Here is an 8,281-nt window from a genome sequence, read left to right on the forward strand (position 1 = left end):
AAAAAAAAAAAAGTATTTTTTTTAGAAGCAGGGTCTTGCTATGTAGCTCTACCTGCCTTTCAACTCTTGACAATACTCGTGCCTCAAGCTCCCAAGTGCTGGCATAACAGGCATGGACCACCACACCTGTCTTATTTATAAGACAGGGTCTTGCTGTGTAGCTCAGGCAGGCTTTGAACTTGCATTCTTTCTGTGTGCTGGGATTATAGGAATAAGCTCCCACATCCCATCAAGACTCCTAGTGGAGCTAAGAACAACATTCTAAGTACCTCCCACTAACCAAAGTCCTCCTTGAACTTCTCTACCTAAACAGCCTCTCTGGAAACTGTCCATCAACTAACCACCTACTGTAGAAAGGAACAAGGTTTTATGTATGGGTGTGATTTGCTGTAGCTGACACCACCATACGATAAAATGACTGTCAACAAATACGTAAGGCTTTTGTTTTGCTTTCTCCTTTAACAAGGCCTTGTCCCTGTGCCCCCCTACACACACACACACACACACACACACACAATCTATAGCTGTGTTTTACTCTACTCTTTTGGGTTTAGTTGCTTTTCTGAATCTTTATCCAGTTTTGTTTTGTTTTTTTTTTCAAACACCAGCAGGACTGAGGTCCCCAAGGAACAAAAGCTTCCTGCTCTGAGCCTGTACTACCTGCTGAATCTCACAGGTTCCATTAAATGCCTTCCCTCCCCAGCTCCCTAGTGATGAGCCGGAGCCTATCTCAAATCCATCAGGCCTCTTCAGAATCATTTTATGGTTTACAGATTTCAAGACTCACTCTGTAAAGGGTTTCTTTCATTGGCCTGACCTGCTCCTGATCCTTGAAGAATCTTTTTTCTCTCTTCCTTTATTCCCCTCTTGTGCTGGGGATCAAAGCCAAGGTCTTATGCATTCATTAGACCATTGAGCTACACTCCGCAATCTCAGAAATCTCTTCTGAGCTTTTGAAAACCTACCTGCACTATTAGCTACAGAGAAACCCAGCCACACGAAGAAAGAAGATGGACACTCAACTAATTCCTCAGTGCTGGTCCAGATGGAAGTAGCTTAAGGGCTTCCAAAAGCCTTTGAACTAAATCACTGTCTCTTGTACTACAAAAGCCACTAAGGCTTTCTTTCCCGTCTCAACGACTACCACAGTTCTAGCCTTTGGTTGCTAAACCTGCTCCTCAGAAGCTGGTACTTTTTGCCACACCACCCTAGCCCTACCTAAGACTCTAGAAGTCAGTTGTCTAACCAGTACATACGAAGCTGTAAACAAACCTCTGGGATCCTTTTTACCCTCCTAATATTACATTTACAGATTCGGACTTCTCCTCCTGAAGGGCCTTCCTTCTAGTGGGTTTCCTCACTGGGTTGGCTCTCAAGCACTGGCCAGTGAAAGGTGTCCAACCAGTCCTATCTTCTTCCGCTTCTCCATGCATGCCCTTTGGGTTGGACGACTAGGCCTCGGGCCTAACCTGAGGCCAAGCCCGTCACAGAGAAACCCAACCAGGGTCCACAATAGCAAAATACCTTTTCGACCAACTGGATTGTGGCCAGCCGAGTCTGGTCTAGTTTTCTTTTTAGAGCTTGTGTCACTGAACCCCAAGCGAGTGTCCTTCCTCCTCGAGCCACTTCTTTTCCCTCCTATTCCAAGCCCTGCGTTCCTCCCGCACACTCGGCCTGGAATAACGAATTCCAGTCCACCCTGCCCCCCACCCCGCCCACGCCACCTCGTGCTTATGGGGGAGGGGCGTGGGGTAGGAGACAACCCAAGGGGAGAGCCCTGGCTGAGAGCGCATGAGCAAAAGCCCCTCACGCCTGCGCCATGCCCTCCTGGCTGTTCACGTCTGACTCTCAGCCTCTCACCTGGCCTTGAGTCGTCAGGACCCTGAAGCACCCTGCCTTAGAAGAACACCGCCTTCACCACCCCACCCACCACTTTAACTGAGCCACGTGCCCCAGTCCCGATTTTTTTCAGATCCACCCCCCAGCCCAGAAGCTCAGCCCATTGGCCAGACAACTCCCAAGGCTTCCCCACCTCATTGGCTCGCCCTTTCAAGGAGCCTAGCTGTGTGGAAGTTGATTCCCCCCCCCCCCAAAGAAAACGGTGGTAGAAGTCACGGGAGTAGTTTCAAAGTGTGTTGAGGGCGTGGGTGGCCCTGAGTCCCTTTCGGTGAGCTGCTCCTGTAACAAATTTAGTTAATAGGTTCATGTTGACGGTGACCTGCTCTGTCCTCGCAGTTTAAAGGTTATAAGATACAGTGGTAAATAACAAAGCTTGCTATAGGGCTGTAGCTCTGTGGTAGAGCACTGGCCCTGCCCGGGCTTGCACCAAAGCCACCACAGTGGGGGGAGGTGGGGTGGGAAAGAAACGCTCCAACCCTAATGAAATCCCAGATCCCTGTCCTGTTTGGAACACTGTCCGAAGCTTGCATGAAAGATTCACTCAGTGAACATTGAAACAGTCGCTTAGGGAAAGGATTCAGAGTCTCTCAGATGAAGAGCACACCTCATCATAACCCGACAAAAGCAGCTTTCCTTACAAAGGTTGTAGATGGGGTTCCTTAGCTTTTCGGTGTTGAACCAAGAGTACATGGCTTTGGTACAGTGCTTCCAAGTAATCCGTACACCACGAGTACCGTTTCACCAAAGGAAAAATCTAGATCTTAGTGTTGGTTGAAGATAAAAATGGGAAGCATTTGGAACCATCAGCATCTGTTGGGATTCTTTTCAGAGCTAAGCAACATCTCTTGCCTTTTATATTCCCTGCTGAGACACTCAACTTGTCAACAAACATGTCATCTCTAGGAGAACAATTTCTAAAACGCACGCACAAATACAGCACTTGTCTCCTGCATGCAAGGCCTGTGGCTACAATCCCAGCACTCCCCCCCCCAAAAAAAAAAACTCTTATAAAGCACACACTATCTTACCAGGCGCATGCTCACAGAGAGGGTGGGAGTACATGAGGCAAGAATATATTTAATTGCAATCATTCTACAATGAAATACATATAAAATATCCCATTTGTCCCCATAAATAAAAAAGTGACTGATTTGCCGAAAGAGTATACATGCATTGTCTGAGATAAGTCTTTTGAGTTAAATGACAGATGATATATCTTTTTTTAACTCAGAAAAGTCATAACTCCACCAGGCTCTAGAACCTAGGGATGAAAACAGGTCCATAAGTATACATGGTACAAGTTTTCCTGGTTTCAAATACTGTGGCCCTGTAAGAACCATGGAGTCTGACTTTACTGTTGTTCTTCAGAGAATAAAATCACAAAGCCATGGCAAGACTGAGCACATGGAATTACATTACCCTGCTGGCCCAGGAAGGACAGGGAGGATTCCATTTAAAGTAGATGTATGACTTCAATATCTTAGGCAGAAGTAAATATAAATCTTCCCAGGAGAAACACACCCACAGCCAGGTCCCCAAAGCACCCACATAAAAGATGTTAACAAATATGAGTCCATACAAGAGAATAAAAATATAAAACATTGAGAGACAAAAGCAGCATCCCTAACTGGGCAAGAGAGTTGAACAGAGCAACCTGGGTGTGTGTGGTACCACATGGCAGCAATCCTTACACACAGAGCTTCAGTTCAAGGCTAGTAGGGGCTAGACAGGCAGACATTGCCTTTAAAATAAAAGTAAAAGAAACCCTATTTGGGGCCAGCAAGCTGACTCATCTGGTAAAGGCAGCCAGCCTGATGACCCAAGTTCAACCACCAGAACCCAGAAGGTGAAACCAGAGCTGGAGAGACAGCTCCTCCAGAGGATACAACACCCTCTTCTGGTCCTTCTAGTCTTCTTGGAAACTGCACGCATGTGGTACACGGACATACATGTGGGCAAAGCATAAAATGTGTGTGTGTGGGGGGGGGGTAATGACGGAAGGTGAGAAAAGACTCCTGAAGGTGGTTCTCTGACTTTTGCATGCCCTACCATGATGGGTGCTCATCCGCATGCACACATAGATGCAACACATCTTAAACATCTTTTCACCACAAAGAAGAGGAGGAGGAAGAAGAAATGTAAATGGTAAGCCAGAATGCCCTGCCCTAATGTGGCCCAGCTTACCCACTCTATTAAAGGCCTGAACAGAACCAAAAGGCTGAATTACCCCTAACAGTCTGACCTATCCCTTTAAGAGACAAGCCCTACCCACCTCCCCCCACCTTCCCATCTGCTGAGGCAGGCAGATCTTCCTTCTGCTTCCAGCCTGAGTTCTTTTCTTTTCCATCCCTCTCCCAAAAAGGCAGCTTCTGCCTCTCTCCCTTCTTCCCCCATCTCCTTTCCCCCATCTTCTCTCTCTCTCTCTCTCTCTCTCTCTCTCAATTCTTTCTCTCTCTCTGCTCTTCCCCCTTCTCTCTTCCCTTCTATAACCCACTAAATAAATATCCAACCTCACTCTGCATGGCACATGCCTATCCGTCTCTGTCTCTCACCTGCCACGTGGCTCCCTGCCTGGGACCCACTGGCCCTCGTGGCCCGTGGGCCTCTCAGGGAACCACAGCATTTACCACCACAGCTCCTTGTGGCCTGCTGCCCACTGTCGCCACTCAGGGACCTACAGTGTTTTATTTTTTAGCATAACATCCCCTATTAAAAATTTTCTCCTGTTAAACAGTCTTCAAACTGGGGTGTAGTGTGAATTCTAGTTGGTCTTAATAATAAAAACCTGGAGTCAGATATTGGGGTAAATACTGAAAGATCAGAGAAGTAAGGAAAGGAGCCAGCCCCTAGAGAGACTTTTTACCCTTGCCAAATCCTCAGACCAAAGTGGGCAAGAGTCTGTCTCCACGAATCCTCTGAGCTCCTGTCTCTTCCCACCCAGCTCATAAAGGGTCTGACTTCATTAATAGGAGGTAAATATGCTGATGGATTCATAATCCAACATCCCTACTGGGAGGTGCTGGAGGTTTAGGAGAGAGAACCTAGTTGGAAGAAGTTGGCCATTGGGTGTGTGTCTTGGAGCTGGAAAGAAGATTCTGCAGTTAAGAGCACTTGTTTCACTTGCAGAGGACTCTGATTTGATTCCTAGCACCTACACATGTCACAATTTTCTGTAACTCCAATTCCAGGGGATCTGTCATCCTCTTCTGGACTCCTTAAGTACCAGACAAGCACTTAGTGCACTTACATACATGCAGACCAAATACTCTTACACAGAGAGTAAGTAAATATTTTAAAGATAAGAAAGGTATACCTTCTTCTAGTCCCTTCCTGTCTCTGAGTGGTCATCTTGGCTCCACTACACCATTTCACCGTGACATTCTCCCAAACTACACATTCACAAACAACGGAGTCAACTGACCTGGACTGTGATCTTTAAGTTCCTTCCAACTGTTTCTACTGAATACTTGTATTGGCAATGAAAGCTCACATGAAAAAGCCCAAGGGCCTCATGCTGTATGTATTATTTGATCTCATGTATTTTAGACTGGCCTTGATCTTGAGGCTAACCTTGAATTTCTGATTCTCCTACTCTACCTCCAGAGTGCAGGAATTATAGGCATGTATTATCACAGTTTACAAAGTGCTGGGAATCAAAACCAGGGCTTTGTTCATGCAAGTGTCCCATCAGTTGAGCAACATCCACAGCCCATATCCCCCTTTTTTATTTTGGATTTTTATAGAGTTGCATTGTATCCAAAACCAGCCTGGAACTCACTATATAGCCCAGACTAGCCTTTAACTTGAAGCAATTCTCCTGCCTCAGTCTCCTGAATGCTTGGATTACAGGTGTATGATACTATGCCTGGTTGACAGTTTTACATTTTTTGTTTTTTTGTTTTCAAGACAGGATTTCCCAGCAGCTAAGAAGCCAGTCCTGGAACTTGCTCTGTAGACCAGGTTGGCCTTGCAGAGATCCGCCTGCCTCTGGAGTGTGCCACCACCATCTGGCTGACAGTTTAACTTTTATTAGTTGTGGTTGGTTTAGTGCAGTAGCAGTTTGTGCATGTCAAACATGGATCGGTCCTTTAACTCCTGACATGTCTAAGACACAAAGAATCCAAGTAGCAAAGGTGACGGCCCGGGAGGTACAGCTTCAGCCCATGCCAATTCCAGTCAGTTTTATTAGAGAATGAACCTTCACTATGGGCATTGACATGATTGACCCAACTGGTTCTATCAGCTTTGTTTCTGTTTCATGGTTCCAAAACGGGAAATCTCTCACCTGCCAGTCTGTAGTTTTCCAAATGGTAGACCAAACAGGTAGGCTTTGTCAACTGTTGGAGTCAGTAAAAATAGTATTGGCCACTGCTAGGAGAACAGCTTTGAGTTCTGTCCACTGAGTGGAGCAAATGAATCCATTTTCCATTCCACACATCTGGTGAGGATGCTGCTATAACAGCCCCTGGAACACCGCTGGTTTCAGCTTAGCAAACATCAGTGAACCAGGGTCTGGCATATAAGGAAACCTCTGTGAACTGGGAGCTTCATGAGCCAATGCCTTTGCTTTGGGCTGTGGAGCAGAGAGTAAGTTTTACCAAAGGGACAAATGCTGTCCCTCCTCCCAGGCTCCCATATCAACAGAGCTGAATGTCAGGCCAGTGGACTACATACACTGTAGGACTGTGGCGTGAAAAGCTGGTAGGTCCTCGCCAGACATTGAATTAGTTAGCCCACCTCAAAAGGGGAGGATCTGTCATGAGGCCTTGATGGGTACAAGTTGGGACACTCTGGCAGTATATATGTGTGTGCATATGCCATGGCAAGTGTGTAGAGGTGGGAGAGCTACACAATTGAATCTTTCTCCTTCTACCATGAAGACAGGTCCCACCCAGGGATTAAATTTAGACACGAGGCTGGACAACTGGTCCTCTACCCACTGAGACACATCACCACCCCACCCCAGGTGTTCAATTTCAATGAGAACCTAGGAGCAACCTTAAGAGTTGTTTTCAAAAGGGTTATGTCAGCTGAGTGTGGCAGTACATGCCTCTAATCCCAGCTAAGGCAATGTACGGAAGATCAGGGGTTCAAGACCAGCTTCTTCTACATGGGAAGCTCAAAGCAAATCTGAGCTAAATGAAAAAAAAAAAACCTACTCGTTTCAAAAGACAAAAAAAGAGATATATTATTCTCATCATAGGAGCAGCAAATCCCAACCCTACTACAGAACACTACCCTAACGAAGCTACTCCCCTTTAATCATGCTACAATAGCAAAGGGCCAACCAAAGATTCAGTTATCTCACGGCAACCATTCGGGTTGTGGGGTCCCAAAGGTGCAAGCACAAGTCTATAGGAAGCAATCTCCACCTGTCATGATTCCTTTGACGTTTATGAGTACATCTGACACATTAATGGAAGAGTACCGTTTGTACACCCACAAGGGAAAGCCACAAAACGCTAAGCAGAACCTGACCAAAGCCCAATCCACAGGGTTGGCCTGGTTCTTCTTCCTGGAAGAGGGAGGGACCTTACAGTTGGGTCAGTTTTCTCACGCGTTTGCTTAAAAATGTGGGTATTGACTAGAACACTGCAATTTGCACATAAGAGTTGTCTTGATTCTTTCAACCAGAACTTACTGGCTGCCTGCTGTGTAAGGCTGTCTGTGATGTAAAATATCACGTATGCACAGCATCATCTGTGCTCTACTGTCACAGTCAAGTGGGAAGAGCAGATAAAGAGTGGAGTATCACGGGGAGACAAAGGCTCTATAGGTAAGGGAAGCAAAAGCATCAGAAATGCGAGCAAAAAGCACCAGAAATGTGAGTTTTCTTTTTGTCCTTTTTGAGATAAAGCCTTGCTGGGTAGCCTAGATTGACCTGGAATTGTGTAGCACAGGCTAGCCTCAAGCTCATACCCTGGCTGTAGCATCATCAGTGCTGGCAACAAGGGCAGAGCACCACACTTGAGTTTGCTAATTTATAGAGCATGGCCCTGTAGTCTCAGAGAACCAGAGGATTTCATAAGCAAGACCTAGAAACATCTGGGGCAAGGTGAGTTCAGACCTGGGGAAAGAAATGGGGGAAAAAAGGTACAGCCTACCCGCTGTGTGACATGGCGTCAAGGTCTGTGCAGCTGAAGTGAAATAACTCAGGGGGCTGGGAAAGGATGCAGAAATCTTAGGAGGGTTCCATGCTGTTTTATGATTATGAATAGACTGGTTTAATAAGAACTTGCTGATCATGAATGAGTGTCTGCCACTGGAGCCTATCTATCTGGTACCCAATAAATTCTTTACTTTCATTGCCATTGAAAAGCAACATGGGGTGAGGGGTGCTGGAGAGATGACTCAGAGGTTTAGAGCACTGACTGCTCTTCCA

This window comes from Microtus ochrogaster, chromosome 17 (assembly GCF_000317375.1).
Source record: "Microtus ochrogaster isolate Prairie Vole_2 chromosome 17, MicOch1.0, whole genome shotgun sequence".
In the NCBI taxonomy this organism is placed as follows: domain Eukaryota; kingdom Metazoa; phylum Chordata; class Mammalia; order Rodentia; family Cricetidae; genus Microtus; species Microtus ochrogaster.